At 46.9% G+C, this 16,153-nt stretch overlaps 1 protein-coding gene across 2 annotated transcripts in view; it reads left to right on the top strand.

Annotated features, from left to right (window-relative positions):
- The first annotated feature begins 3,790 nt into the window (after positions 1-3,790).
- LOC120936250 (adhesion G protein-coupled receptor F5-like) overlaps positions 3,791-16,153 on the top strand; it is a 135,109-nt gene continuing 122,746 nt past the window's right edge. The window contains exons 1-2 of one of the 2 annotated variants that reach the window (XM_040348469.1): positions 3,791-3,828; positions 6,471-6,623. The gene's annotated coding sequence lies outside the window, so the exon portion shown is untranslated. The remainder of the gene's footprint in view (positions 3,829-6,470; positions 6,624-16,153) is intronic. The other variant, XM_040348470.1, reaches the window with a different exon arrangement.

Below are 16,153 nucleotides of genomic sequence, written 5' to 3'. Positions count from 1 at the left end.
GATTTTTTTCGACGTGATTCCTCTCCAGCCTGACTTGCATACACACGTTCATCCAAAAAAAGTCCGACCAAAACGCGGTGACGTACAACACGTACAACGGGACTATAAAGGGGAAGTCCCTTTTAAATGGCGCCACCCTTTCGGGCTGCTTTTGGGCTGCATACTTGATTCTGAGCACGCACGTTTTTTTCCCCTCGGAAAAGCATATACATGACCGTTTTTCGCGACGAGAATAAAACTGACGGGAAACACGACGAGAAAAAGGAGCTGGTTTCAATATTTTGTCGAGTAGTTTTTTCATCGAGAAAACTGCTAGGGAGCGTACACACTACCGGTTTTCTCGACCAATATAAAAAATGGCAGTTTTCTTGTCGTGAAAACCGGTCGTGTGTACAAGGCATTACTCTTCTACCATGAATACATTTCATAAGAAGTGCTGGACCAAGATCCAGGAAGGTGGATGAAACTTTATAACTGAACCTAGGCAGCTCTACCACAAAACTCGCTGTCCCCAAATATCACACAAGGGCCTCCACTAGGAAATCCAAACAAAAGAACAAAAAGAGTGCCAATCGGTCATCTTAAGACTTCATACACATGTCGTTTGGTCACAATTCTTATTAGTGTTTGGCAGTCTCTGTCAATCAGTTTTGGTTTTGGTGACTATTGTTCTTTGATGAATGAAGTCTTGCCATGCTGTGTGCATGCAGTAATAATCATAGAGGCTCTTTCTCTTAAAACTCCAAATAAGGGATACTTATTGAATACCAGCGTCCCTAGTATTCAATGCTATGATATCCTTCCCTTAGAGCAGGGGTCTCCAAACGGTGGCCAGATGTGGCCCTTTGCTAGCCTTTTTTTCTGGCCCTTGGACACGATCCCTCTAACTGATATGAGGTACTATTCCTTGCACTGACACCAACAAGGAGGCACTATTTCTTCCACTGATACCAATGATGGGATACTAGTCCTCCTACTAATAGGGGCACTACTCCTCCTCCTACTGACCACCAACCCTGAGGCCATATTTATTCTCACTGATGCCAAGCCCAGGACATTTTCTTCCCCCGCTGGCCACAGTCTGGCCCTTCTAAAGTCTGAAAGACAATAAACTGGCCCTTCGTTTGAAAAGTTTGGAGACCCCTGCCTTAAAGGAGTGGTGTTCTGTCCTCCTTTTTTCTTCTCTCCTCTCTTTCTTTATGGCATGAAGACGTATATCTGGATGGACTGGATGGTCAATGGCACAGAAGGCTCCGTGAACGCGGCCGCGGGACCCGCGGACCCGATCGCCGCCGCAGTCTCGCGATCGGTCCCTGGAGCTAAAGAACGGGGAGAGCTGTGTGTAAACACAGCTTCCCCGTTCTTCACTGTGGCGATGTCATTGATTGTCTGTTCCGAACGAACGGCGCATCACGTCGGAAATACTCCCTAAGATACGTCAAATCACTGCCTACGACGTGAACGTAACCTACGCCCAGCCCTATTCACGTACTACGTAAACAACGTAAATAACGACGGCTGTGTTCCCTGGTGCAGCCATTTGCATTGATGCTGCTGACTTACACCTGCTTTATGAGACATAACTTTACGCCGGACGTACGACTTACGTAAATAGCGTATATTAATGCGCTGGGCGCAAGTACGTTCGTGAATCGGCGTAACTCACTCATTTGCATATTTGAATCGTAAATCAATTGGCAGCGCCCCTTGCGGCCAGCGTAAATATGCGCCCACGATACGATGGCGTAGGGAATTACGTCGGCCGTAGGAAGCCTATTTTCAGGCGTATCTAGTTCTGTGGGCACGGCGCAGAGATACGACGGCGCACATTTACACTTACGCGGCGTATCTCGAGATACGTCGGCGTAAGTGCTACGTGAATCCGGACCATTGCATTTTTTTAAAAATTGTCGCTCTATTTTTGTTTATAGCGCAAAAAATAAAAACCGCAGAGGTGATCAAATACCACCAAAAGAAAGCTCTATTTTTGGGAAAAAAAGGACGGCAATTTTGTTTGGGAGCCAATTGTCAGTTAAAGCGACACAGTGCCGAATCGCAAAAACTGGCCGGGTCCTTTACCTACATTTTGGTCCAGGTCTTAAGTGGTTAATCACTTCAGCCCGGAACATTTGGCTGCCCAAAGACCAGAGCACTTTTTGCGATTCGGCACTGCGTCGCTTTAACTGACAATTGCGTGGTCGTGCGATGTGGCTCCCAAACAAAATTTACGTTCTTTTTTTTCTCACAAATAGAGCTTTCTTTAGTGGGTTTTTTTTCTGCGTTTTTTATTTATTGCGCTATAAACAATTTGGAAAAAAAGTCCTAGGGATTTGTTCTAACTGTAGGGGGATGGGATACGTGTGACACGACACTGATCACCGCTCCCGATCACAGGGAGCAGTGATCCGTGTCCTTGTCACTAGGCAGAACGGGGAAATGCTTATTTACATCAGCATTTCCCCATTCTTCCTTTCCATGAGACGATTGCGGGACTCCCGGCGGACATCGAGTCCGCGGGACCCGCGGACACACTCACGGAGCACGCGACGGGCACATGTGCGCGCCCCCAATGCCACGTCTTAAAGGGAACGTACTGTACCTGTACGCCCATATGCCCAGCCGAGCCATTGTGCTGAAGTATATAGTTGTGCTCTGGTCGGCAAGTGGTTAATCATGTTTATATTGTAATAAAATGTGTACATTTTATCATATATTCTTCTGTGGAGTTAAAGGGGTTGTGAAGGTTCATCTTTTATTTTCCAAATTGGTTCCTTTAAGCTAGTGCATTGTTGGTTCACTTACCTTTTCCTTCGATTTCCGTTCTAAATGTTTTTTTTCTTTGTTTGAATTTCTCACTTCCTGTTTCTCCTTAGTAAGCTTTCCACCATCATCCGAGCGGTGAAAAGTCATTTAGAACAGCTTACTGAACAGCTTATTGAGGAGGAACAGGAAGTGAGAAATTCAGACAAAGAAAACAAAGAAAAAAAAAAACATTTAGAAGGGAAATCGAAGCAAAAGGTACCATATTTATTGCGGTATAACGCGCTCCCGCGTATACCGCGCACCCCTAAAGTTGCCCCAAATCCTGTGGAAAAAAACGTTTTTTTTGTACTTACAGTTTTGGTGTCTTGTGCGGCGTCCATCGGCGTCCTCGTCGGGTCCGGCGTCCGTCTGCGGCTTCGGGTGTCCTCTTCGTCGGGTCCGGTGTCCGTCTGCGGCTTCGGGTGTCCTCTTCGTCAGGTCCGGCGTCCTTCTGCGGCGTCCTCGCGTCCTCCCCGCTCGTTTCATTGACATATACCGAGCGCAGTACACTCGTGTATTGTCGGGCAGGCTCGGCAACTCTCGCGCTGACATCCTGTACGTCCAAGACGTGAGCGCGGAAGGAGCCGAGACTGCCCGACTATACCCGAGTGTACTGCGCTCGGTATATGTCGGCGCAGTATTCAAACTCGGCGCGGGAAAGCGGGTATCGGTGTATACCGCGCACCTACGATTTTGCCCTGATTTTCAGGGCAAAAAAGTGTGCGGTATACGCCGATAAATACGGTAAGTGAACCAACAATGCACAAGCTTAAAGTAACCTATTTAGAAAATAAAAAACAAACCTTTAGAACCCCTTAAGTTTGGCACCTATAAAGTCTCTTCCCCTTTTGGTTTTCTCTAATTTAATATTTTTGTTGGGATGTGGTATCATTGACCCTCTAGCACCTGGTAATATTTTACTTTGGTAAAATACTTATGAGCAAAAAAGTATTTACAGTTAACAAATGTTGTTTCACATTTTACAGTTGGATAACGATGTTTACTTACATCGGGAGGTACGTGCAGGTAAAGAACTTCATTGCTCTTTTGATGTGGGTCATTTCTGTCTACAGTGGAACCTCGGAGTGTCTCCGGGCATCTTCGAGTGTCTCTGAGCATCTCTGAGCATTTCTGAGTGTTTCTCAGTATCTCCGGCGCCCCCCGTGCCTCTGGCCACATGCGGTACTGCATAGACAACCAGTGGCTGTAGAATGGATTATCTGAGTTTCCATTATTTCCTATGGGAAAACTCGCTTTGATATACGAGTGCTTTTGATTACAAGCATTCTTCTGGAACAATTATGCACATAATCCAAGGTATTATTGTATATTAGTGCCAGGCTAGATACTCACCTTTCATATTTATGATGAACAGAGGTCTCACAGGAGTCCACAGATCAGAGGACCAGGAATACACAAAGCTTTATTTCTAGTTATCTGATCTGCATTGACATTTTATCCCTTCCGTATATTCCATCCATCATGAAGATGAAGCGTTCCCCCCATCGGATAAAAATTGTCTGTAAATAAGCTAAATAACGGTATGGTGGTCCATAATGTCCTCATGGCAGTGGCGGTGCGTCCATAGAGGGCGCAGGAGCGCCGCCCCTCTCTCGCTCCTGCACCGCCACTGAAAAACAATACATAGATTCATGCATTGCATGAATCTATGTATTGTCGCTGCCGCCCACTATTCAGATGGCCGGCCCCTGGTGAGCGCTGGCCATCTGAATGACGGCAGCTTTTTGGCTTTGGAAGTGTCCGGCGGCTCTGATAGGCTTTCCGATTACAGCCTTCAGCTTCCAAATAGTTAACCAGGGGATGCAGGGGGTGTCTCAGCCAATCAGGTTCACCGGTTCTGGTTACCGGTAACCTGATTGACTGAAGCGACATCGAGGGCGGGACTACTTCGAGGGATCGTGGAGGAGGATCCGAGGATGGCTGACCGAGAAAGGTAAGTGCCAGGCGGGGGGGCAGTCTGGCAGCATTTTAGGGGCAAACTGGCAGCAATTGATAGGCACAGTGGCGACAATGGCATGGCACAGTGGTGACAATTGATGGGCACAGTGGCGACAATGGCATGGCACCGTGGCGACAAGTGATGGCATGGCACAGTGGCAACAATTGATGGGCACAGTGGCAACAATTGATGGCACAGTGGCTGCGTTTGATGGCATGGCACAGTGGCGACAATTGATGGTCACAGTGGCTGCGTTTGATGGCATGGCACAGTGGCGACAATTTTATGGCACAGTGGCGACAATTGGGCACAGTGGCAGCAATTGATGGGCACAGTGGCAGCAATTGATGGGCACAGTGAGGCTGCAATTGATGTTTTTTTTTTTTTTTTTCGTTTGTTTGCGCCCCCCCAAAGGTTTTAAGCACCAGCTGCCACTGCCTCATGGAGTACTGAGGTCTTCCTAGTCATGTAATTCACATGGATTAGTTACCATCAGTATAAATTTGTTTGCTCGGTGTGTAAAGTACTTTTACAATGTCAGCTGTTAGTAAAAAAAATAAAGCCTGGTGCTTGTCAGCTACCTGTCTCAAATTTATTTTGGCTTTTGATACCCTTTAGTTAAAGTGGAGTTCCACCCATAAATATAACATTACATCAGTAGTTTTAAAAAATGTCATTAGTCCTTTAAGATTTTTTTTTTTTTTTTTAGATGCCTTCAAAGTGTTGTTGCTAGGCAGAATAGTTAATCTTCCCTCTTCCTGCACCTAGGTGCTTAAAGCGGTGGTTCCCCTAAAAATAAAATGTTGACATCGCATTTAGCAAATAAATTACAGTTAGAATCGGGTTGTTTTATTTAAAAAATACCTCCGTACGTATCGTTTCCATTATTCGTTCCCACCGCCACTTCCGGGTACGATGCAGGCGGTGGGCGTTCCTAATTGATTGGCAGGCATCCGAACGACGCATCCATCGCGTCACGAGATGCCGGAAAAAGCCGAACGTCGGTGCGCATGCGCCGTATAGAGCCGCACCGACGTTCGGCTTTTTTCGGCATCTCGTGACGCGATGGATGCGTCGTTCGGATGCCTGTCAATCAATTAGGAACGCCCACCACCTGCATCGTACCCGGAAGTGGCGGTGGGACCGAATAATGGAAACGATACGTACGGAGGTATTTTTTAAATAAAACAACCCGATTCTAACTGTAATTTATTTGCTAAATGCGATGTCAACATTTTATTTTTAGGGGAACCACCGCTTTAAGCTTCCTAACCTACACCGCACAGACTCCTGGGAATGTAGTGGGTGTAACTTTCCAGGAGTTTGTGCACTCCCCAGTCTCGAAGAATCATGTGACTTGCAGCACTGAGCATGTGCGAGATCTGCAAGGCTGAAATCCAGGAAGTCATACAGTCTGGCTTCATGATGCCCACACTTAAGATGGCCCCAGTCAATTTCTATTTTATAAAGTGTCTTAATGCTGTAACAACCTAACAAAACAGACCTTAGTTTACAGACTAACTTTACTAGAATACATTAAGCTTGTGTATTACAGGGGTATTTATATTTAAAAAGTGAAATTGTGTCCGGAACTCCGCTTTAAATCAAAGTGTAGCATAAAAGTAACCCTTAAATTTTTTGGTGTAATTTAAAACTAAAGATTAAAGAATCTTCCATGACAGTTGCTGTTATTATATTATCTTTGCAGCCAGTGGTGATCTATCTTACTATGAAAGCGACATTGAGATAAGTTTCTCTGATCCTACTCTGGAAGCAGAAATCAGACGTTCTTTGGGGAATCTAGATATATATACCCCACTCCTGGCTACAACTACAGTAATAGATGAGGACCTTTCTCCAGGTAAGTATATCACCGTGTTGCTATTTTTCATTTGGCCACGAGTAAGAAATCAGATTTTTTTGTTTAAACTTTTTTTTAAAGAACTTCTTAGATCAGTTGTCTCCAAACTGCGGCCCTTTACTTGCTTCTATTCGGCCTTTGGGGCACTGTTCAATGACACCAACGATGGGCCATAATTCCTATCAATGACTAACGATGGGGCACAATTCCTCCCAATGACACTAAAAAATGGGGTTCAATGACACCATTGATCAGGCCCGGATTTCCCACAAGGCCACTGAGGCCAGGCCTTGGGGCGGCAGGGCTCCAAGGGGCGGCAGTGGCATGGAGTCCCCCGACGCCAGGAACATACAGTTGAGGGCAGTAAGTTATGGGGGAATCCCATCTCAGCTGTGACAGGAGTTCTAGCACAGTGCTAGGACTCCTGTTTTGGAGGTGACAGGGTCAATAAAGAGAACATGTCACCTCCAATTGCTATCACACAGGAAATAGTTTTCTCCTGTGTGATAGCAAAAAAGTTAAGTGAACAAAAAATGATAAAAAATAAATAAATAATAAGAAATAATAATTAAATTAAATTAATAAAATAAAAAAGTAAAGAATAAGAAAAATAATAAGAAAAATAATAAGAAAAATAATAAGAAAATTATACAAAAATTTAAAAAAGTAAGCGACAAGCTACAAGTAAGAAGGCTGGCCGCAGGCCAGCCTGTATTTGTGGGAGGAGTCTGAGGCTATTTAAGACTCCCTCCCGGTCAGGGCTGGGTCGCGGTGGATTTCTGGGTAGGAGGGGGGCGTGTCATATCAGCGTCAGCAGACGCCATTCAGCCGTCGGATTTGGAGGAGGGAGGGGTCGTCCGAGCGCCCGCCCGCTCGCTCATGGCTGCTCCACATGTGGATCTGACCCACCAGCGTCTCTCTGGGCCAGTACCTGGCGGTATGGGGGGAGCGGGAGCCGCTATTGGCTGCAATTCTCCGGGTACACGAGGGGGGCCATCCAACCTCCCTCCCACTCCTCCGAGCACTCACCGGCGTGTTGCGAGGGCCGTCCGCTCCTCCTCCCTGTCAGTTCTCAACTCACGCTGAGCGAGGGAGGAGGGGGGGCGGCTGCAGCCGGCAAGCCATCCATGCGCCGCAGGTCTGTTAGGGGATTGTTTCCTTCCCCCGGGGTCCAGATCTTTCCACCTATCTGCCTGCCTGTATCTCCAGCCGGTCAGACACCCTTCTTCCGCCGCCGGCGGTCACGTGGTTTCTCCGGTGCTAGTCCGGGTCCTCCTCTCGCACCGCCCGCCCGCTGGTTTGTCCACGTGCTCACTGAGTAGCATAGGGTTAGCTACAACTGTTATATCGCATGCAGTATGAAACCTGTAATAGTAACACACAGGGAACATGGTAGTCACCCATGCACTTCACATCCAGCTCTGTATTGACTACTGTCAATGTGTCATGCTTCTCCCCCTGTCTCAGGTTTCTGGTTGCTTATGTTTTCATGCCTTCATGTTTCTCATGCGACATTGTTTCTCATGCGACATTGTTTCTCATGCGACCACGTGTCTCATGGTATTTTCGCATGCGACCACGTGTCTCATGGTATTTTCTCATGCGTCTACGTTTCTCATGCGATTTTTGTCTCTCATGCGAGTTGTGTCTCATGGTATTTTCTCATGCGGCTACGTTTCTCATGCGATTTTGTGTCGCATGCGATTTGTGTCTCATGCGATTCTGTGTCTCATGGTATTTTCTCATGCGACTACGTTTCTCATGCGATTTCGTGTCTCATGCGAGGTGTCTCATGGTATTTTTCTCATACGGCTACGTTTCTCATGCGATTTGGTGTCTCATGGTATTTCTCATGCGGCTAAGTTTCTCATGCGATTTTGGGTCTCATGCGATTTTGTGTCTCATGCGATTTTGTGTCTCATGCGATGTGTCTCATGCGATGTGTCTCATGCGATTTGTCTCATGCGATTTGTCTCATGCGATTTGTCTCATGCGATTTTGTGTCTCATGCGATTTTGTTTCTCATGCGATTTGTCTCATGCGATTTTGTGTCTCATGCGATTTGTCTCATGCGATTTTGTGTCTTATGCGATTCTGTGTCTCATGGTATTTTTTCTCATGCGACTACGTTTCTCATGCGATTTTGTGTCTTATGGTATTATCTCATGCGACTACGTTTCTCATGCGACTACGTTTCTCATGCGATTTTGTGTCATGGTAGTTTCTCATGCGGTGACGTTTCTCATGTGATTACGTTTCACATGGTATTGTCTCATGCGATTTTGTGTCTCATGCGATTTTGTGTCTCATGCGAGTTTGTGTCTCATGGTATTTCTCATGCGACTACGTTTCTCATGCGGTTTTGTGTCTCATGCGTTTTGTGTCTCATGGTATTTCTCATGCGGCTACGTTTCTCATGCGATTTTGTGTCTCATGCGATTCTGTGTCTCATGGTTGTTTCTCATGCGACTACGTTTCTCATGCAATTATGTTTTCTCATGCGATTTTGTGTCATGGTATTTTCTCATGCGATTACGTTTCACATGGTATTGTCTCATGCGATTTCGTGTCCCATGCGATTTCGTGTCTCATGCGATTTGCGTCTCATGAGATTTTGTCATACGGTTACGGTTCTCATGCGATCACGTTTCACATGGTATTCTCATGCGATTACGTTTCTCATGCGATCACGTTGCACATGGTATTCTCATGCGATTTTGTGTCTCATGCGATGTTGTCTCAATTGATTCAGTGTCTCATGCGATTTTGTTATGCGGTTACTAGGGCTGTCGAATATAATCGATGCAGCGATGCATCGCGATTCGACCCCTGGCGATTCTGCATCGATGCGGTTGCTTTAAATAATCGATGCATGTTGATGACGTCATCGTCGCGTCCTGCCGCGCGGAGCCGAAGTTTTGCCGCCTTCCCCTGTGTCACACTCGGAGTCGTGAGGAGAGGAGACGGACACATGCAGCGCCAGCACAGCGTAGCCCTCCCCCCGGAGCCCCCCCCCCCCCAGAGCGCTCAGACACTTAGCTTTCCTCCGAGTCCCCAGCCGAAGTAAGCGCCGTCTTTTTCCGCCTTCCGCCGACGTCATCCACAGCCGCCCTGTGTCTCTTGCTTCACTGGCAGACACGTGAGAGGAGACAGAGTGACACCTGTTGTGAGTTCCGGTCCCAGTTCCCAGAGCTGTCCTCCTCGGCTTACCATTACTATGCAGCGTGCACTGCAGGCTGCCTGGTACAGGGGGAGAATGTTGCCGACTCACAACTGGCTGCTGTGGGCAGCAGCTGCAGGACTGTGGGAGAGAGACCCCGAGCGAGACAGGCTGCACTTGTCCTCTGTCCTCCTCACAGGCAACAGGAGAGGAGACCTCCAGCAGTGAGTAGCTGAGTGCAGAACTGACTCGTCATCATCATCATCATCATCATCAGGTACACAACAGAGACACTGACTGTCACAGTAGTACTACTAGTACACTTATAACTGTAACCAAGGTATATAATATAATATATTATCATATCTTTGATGCACCATGTGGAGTGGACTGCAAAATTCAAATATGCCAAATGTATGACTGTAATAATAATTGTAAATAATAAATATTAATGATGGTGATTGGGTAAACTGAATTATTCTGTATTTCTAAACATTAAACTGAGTTTGTGACCGTACCATTGCCATTTAATTAATTATGGTTTATGTAGGTCTAGCTCTAATCTATTGTCCAATGTCTTACTGATTGATCAAAACTTCATTACTTACCTTGTTTTGTATGATTTAGCTCATCACTGCCACACACATGCAATGCAGTGCATGTGTGGGGCAGTGAAGAGCAAAACCATAAATCATACAAACAAGCTAAGTAATGAAGTTATGTGAATCAATCACTAAGAGAATGAATACATAAAACCATAATTAATTAAATGACATATGTTGTTGTAGCTGTTTGTTCAATGCCAGTGTGCCACGAAGATTGGAGAAGGAGAGATAGAGATCACTTTACCAACCGTTTCACTTTCACTGAGTGACCACGGTGGCTAGCAGTAGCACAGATCACAGATAAGATGAGGGTGCATTGTTTTAACACGTAGCAACGGTGCATGGGGTAGAATAATCATCTCCTGAATCATGTCTGCAGTCTCTGACCATCTCCTGTAGTAGGTCTGCAGTCTCTGACCATCTCCTGTAGCAGGTCTGCAGTCTCTGACCATCTCTTGTAGCATGTCTGCCGTCTCTGACCATCTCCTGTAGCATGTCTGCAGTCTCTGACCATCTCATGTAGCATGTCTGCAGTCTCTGACCATCTCCTGTAGCATGTCTGCAGTCTCTGACCATCTCTTGTAGCATGTCTGCAGTCTCTGACCATCTCCTGTAGCATGTCTGCAGTCTCTGACCATCTCCTGTAGCATGTCTGCAGTCTCTGACCATCTCTTGTAGCATGTCTGCAGTCTCTGACCATCTCCTGTAGCATGTCTGCAGTCTCTGACCATCTCCTGTAGCATGTCTGCAGTCTCTGACCATCTCCTGTAGCATGTCTGCAGTCTCTGACCATCTCCTGTAGCATGTCTGCAGTCTCTGACCATCTCCTGTAGCATGTCTGCTGTGTTTAGACTTTGCTACATGCAGGAAGTGTTTATTGTGTGTTTTTTTTTAAGAACAGATAGAAAAAAAAATGGAGTACTTAATTTTTTTTTGATGAAAGCCATGCGCACTTGCGCTGCAATCGTGATGCATCGTGATGCATCGCGGAATCGAATCGAATCGAATCGTGGACTTGATAATCGTAATCGCATCGAATCGTGAGATCGGTGAAGATGCGCAGCCCTAGCGGTTACGGTTCTCATGCGATCACGTTTCACATGGTATTCTCATGCGATTACGTTTCTTAGGCAATCACGTTTTACGTGGTATTTTCTTATGCGATTTTGTGTCTCATGCGATGTTGTCTCATATGATTCAGTGTCTCATGCGATTGTCATGCGCTTACGGTTCTCATGCGTCACGTTTCACATGGTATTTCTCATGCGATTTTGTGTCTCATGCAATTGGTCATGCGATCACATTTCACATGGTAGTTTCTCAGGCGATCACGGTTCTCAGGTGTGACGGTTCCCATGCGATCACGGTTCTCACAGGGGGGGGGGTTTACATTCATGTCTGCCATTACGTTTTCTGTCCCTGGTTTCGGTTTTTGCGTTGCTGTCCCTGGTTTGTTTTGTCATTACGTTTCTGTCCCTGGTTCATGGCGTTTCTCATGCGATGACGTTTTTCATGACGGTTCTCATGCAATTACGTTTCACATACGATGTCGTTTTTCAGGCGATTACGTTTCACATACGATGTCGTTTTTCATGCGATTACGTTTCACATACGATGACGTTTCTCATGGTGGTTGCTCATGCGATGACGTTCTCATGCATTTACGTGGCTCATGGCATTTTCGTATACGTTGCGGTTCGCATGGTAGTCGGTCATTTGGTGTCGTTTCTCATGGTAGGTGCTCATGCGTTCTCATGGTAGTCGCACATGCAATTACATTGCTAGTATCATGCGTTTCTGCCCCAAGGGTTTGCTGTCATAGTGTTCGGGCCGCACAATTTCTGTTTCAACATTTGTCATTACATATCTGCCTCAGTGTTGCAGGCACAGCTTTCTCTCATACCATTCATGCCCAGGTTTCTGCCAGATTTGCCTCAGCGCTCCAGGCTGGGGTTTCTATCATACCATTCTGCCTCAGGTTTCTGTCATTACGTTTGCCCCAGGTTTTTTGCTGTCATAGCGTGTCTGCCCCAGGGTTTTGTTGTCATAGCGTGTCTGCCCCAGGGTTTTGTTGTCATAGCGTTTCTGCCCCAGGTTTTCGGTCATAGGGTTTCTGCCCCAGGTTTTCGGTCATAGGGTTTCTGCCCCAGGGTTGCGGTCATAGGGTTTCTGGCCCAGGGTTGCGGTCATAGGGTTTCTGCCTCATGTTTCGGTCATAGGGTTTTCTGCCCCTGGATTTTCTGTCACAGGGTTTCGGTCACAGGGTTTTCTGTCACAGGGTTTCTGCCCCAGGGTTACTGTCTAGCGTTTCTGCCATAGCTTTTCTGCCCACGCTTTCTGTCTTGGCCTGCGGCCCCCACGCTTTCTGTCTTGGCACTACGGCCCCCGCGCTTTCTGTCTTGGCACTACGGCCACCTGCGCTTTCTGTCTAGGCACTACGGCCCCCACGTTTTCTGTCTGGGCACTACGGCCCCCACGTTTTGTCTTATTTCTGTCTGTCATTGCGTTTCTGTCTCAGCATTTCAGGCTCAGTGTCGCTCTCATACTATTCATGCCCCAGGTTTGTCTTTGTCCATTTATTTTTGCCACAGCATTCAGGTTCAGCGGGTCTCCCATACCATTTCTGCCCCAGGTTTGCCATAAGTTTCAGTCTCAGCATTACCGTTGCCCCCACGATTTCTGTCCCTCTCAATTTCTGTCATAGCATTTCTGCCCCCACGATTTCTGTTTTAGTGTGGCTGCCCCACGATTCCTGTCTGTGTTTGTTTGTCTTGGTGTTGTCATCTCCGTGGTGACCATGTCTCATTGTACTTTGTCCACGTTGCATCTGGGTTGTTTAGCTAGTGCTCACATCTCAGGATCTGTCACGTCTTCAGATTCTTACGGGCTGAGGTTTTCGTTTTTAATTGATTGTTGACCACAATCTTCTCGCCTGTTTACATACGTCATACGTGCACGTTCATTCTTACACCTATACGATTACCCACCACCGTCAGTGGGTACACTAGCCTTGAGTGTTCAGTTAAATTGCCTGTCTCTGCGCGGCAGGTTACTCAGGCTCACATGTCAGTCACACTGGGTGGGGGTGTCATCGGGGTCTTTCATGCGCAGCGGTCTTGATGTTCTGCTCATACGTAGGTAGGCTCATAGGGTGTTGTTGTTGCATGTCTGTTTTCTGTATTGTCTAGGTTGTGTCTGCGCATCCCCAGCTCCTGCTCTTCCATTTCTGCCGGTCATTTCATCATCCCCTTGGGTCCGGTCTAGCAGACCTTCTGCTTTATGTCTGTGTCATGGGTGTTCCTTGTCGGAGGTGGTGGTGGAATCTCCCATCCCTGATTCTCTGACGTCCCTTCTATGGGTACTTTCAGCCAAGGCTATCAGGTAGGAACGGGTTCGTGTGTCGTCATGGTTCCAGGTCAGGTTGCTGCTGTAGCGCATGGGCCTCGTCCTTCTGCTCCGTCAAGTTATCCATTAGGTATCCAGCACTTCAGGCTCCTGCCAGTTGTCAATTTTTGCAACTCTCCCGGTTACTTTCCATATTAGCATGGATAGGCCAGGGGTTGGGGGGGTTTCCTCACGGAGCTAAGTCTGGCGGCCGGTTGTAGTATTCATTGTTAGGCATGGCTGCAGGGGCGTCTCGGGCCAGTTCTGGTTCAGTTGCCCCAAGTATCCTTGTATCATTAACGCTTCAGGCTTTCGGCTGGCTTATCGCAGGCAGCAGGCTCGAATCAATCTTTCTCAGGGCATTGGTCGAGTTCAGGGGCTGCTTGACGCGTTCGGCGGGGGCTTCCTTCTTTCACAGGTCATGAGTCAGTAGCTTCTCCGGTCACAACGGCTTCTTATCAGGTATGCTTACGGTTGCCATCCGGGTGCGTGCGGCTTTTCTTCTTGGTCGCTCATCTACCCCCTCTCCACCTAAATATGGGTCTTTTGCCCTCTTTCAGGCGTACCTACAGCGGGCCAAATGGGCACAATCCAGGCCATTGGTTATTAGGGTTACCGCATCCCTTACTCGAAGTCTTGAAGACTCTGACTACAAGTAAGAAGGCTGGCCGCAGGCCAGCCTGTATTTGTGGGAGGAGTCTGAGGCTATTTAAGACTCCCTCCCGGTCAGGGCTGGGTCGCGGTGGATTTCTGGGTCCCACCCACCCATTCCCTCAGCTTTCTCATATTCTCTTTCTACTTTTTCTTATTCAGGGTATGCCCTCTTTCAGGCGTACCTACGGCGGGCCAAATGGGCACAATCCAGGCCATTGGTTATTAGGGTTACCGCATCCCTTACTCGAAGTCTTGAAGACTCTGACTACAAATAAATAATAATAAAAAAAGTGATAAAAAAGTAAAAAAACAAACAAAACATATCTGAACTAACTGTGCCGCACATTCTCCGTTGATTTTGAGGGGGGGGGAGGATCGGTTGGCGGGGAGGGGGTGCATTGTGGAACCTGGCCTTGGGGCGACAGGGAGAGCAAATCCGGCCCTGCCATTGATGTGGCACAATTCCTCCCAATGACACCAGTCATGGGGCACAATTCCTCCCAATAACACAAAGGATGGGGCCTGTTAATGTAACCAATAATGGGGCACAATTCCTGTTAATGACATCAACGATGGGGCACAGATCCTCCCAATGACACCTACAATGGGGTCCAATGACATCAATAAAGGGGCACAATTCCTCTCAATGACAGTAGTGATGGGAGGCAATTCCTCCCAGTGACACCAACAACAGGGCACAATTCCTCCCAGCGACACATACGATTGGGCATAATTCCTAACAATGACACCAAGGATGGGGCACAGTTCCTTCCAATGACACCCAAAATGGGGCCCGATGACACCAATGATGCAGCACATTACCTACCAATAATGGGGCAAAATTCCTCTCACTGACATCAATGTTTACAACTGATGCTGGGACGTTTTTTACTCCTGGTGATCACACACTCCTAAAGTCTGAAGGACAATAATCCGCCCCTTTGTTCAGACAGTTTGGAGACTCCTGCATTAGATCATGCCGAGTTGATAATGTATTTCACCTGCAGTTGACTTCCCTTTAAGCTGCATCAACCTGCTCCAAGCTGCTTTTGCACTTTTCTAACTTGTATTTTAGAATACAATATTTAGGCAAAGGGCAACCATCCCATGTTACAGCATGTTACACATCTACAGTACTTCAACCCATGGCTAATTTTTAGTCACTGCTTTTATTTTTGAAAATGGCAAACAAAATAATCTGAAGGTTATGTAGCACTACCCCCGGAGGAGCTGCTGGTTTTATTTGGGTGGCATGTTACCTCTACTTCCTCGCTGTCTAGGGTATCAGATGAGAGTTTAGAAAAGTTCAATGTCCACACTTTGCACTTCTTTTTCTTAGATTTATTTGCTGAACTCAATAAAAGAATAAAATAAGTAGTTGAAGAGGTGGAAGGGTAATAGGTAATAGGTTCAGGTGCACAACTTTAACCCAGAAACACTCCTGCTTCCAGTAACACAACTTTCGTCGCCACTCTAGCCAGAGTGGGTATTGCGCACCCGGATAGGTTTCTTTAACTAGAGTAGCAGCCGGGATGGCGCACGGAAAATGGTAACGTCTCTGCCACAGACCTTCCCACAGATGGAGACACTTTCGGTCCAAAATCCTCGCAACACAGGATTCAGCACCCAGATCTCACCAGATTCATTTCTTATGAACTTAGAACTGACAGACAATCATCATTCAGCCTTTCAGTAATGGTGCATCCTTCGATGAAGTTCAAGGCCTC

Source organism: Rana temporaria, chromosome 4, assembly GCF_905171775.1.
Source record: "Rana temporaria chromosome 4, aRanTem1.1, whole genome shotgun sequence".
In the NCBI taxonomy this organism is placed as follows: domain Eukaryota; kingdom Metazoa; phylum Chordata; class Amphibia; order Anura; family Ranidae; genus Rana; species Rana temporaria.
Note: the sequence above shows the minus strand (reverse complement) of the source record. Positions and strands in the feature narration are given on the sequence as shown.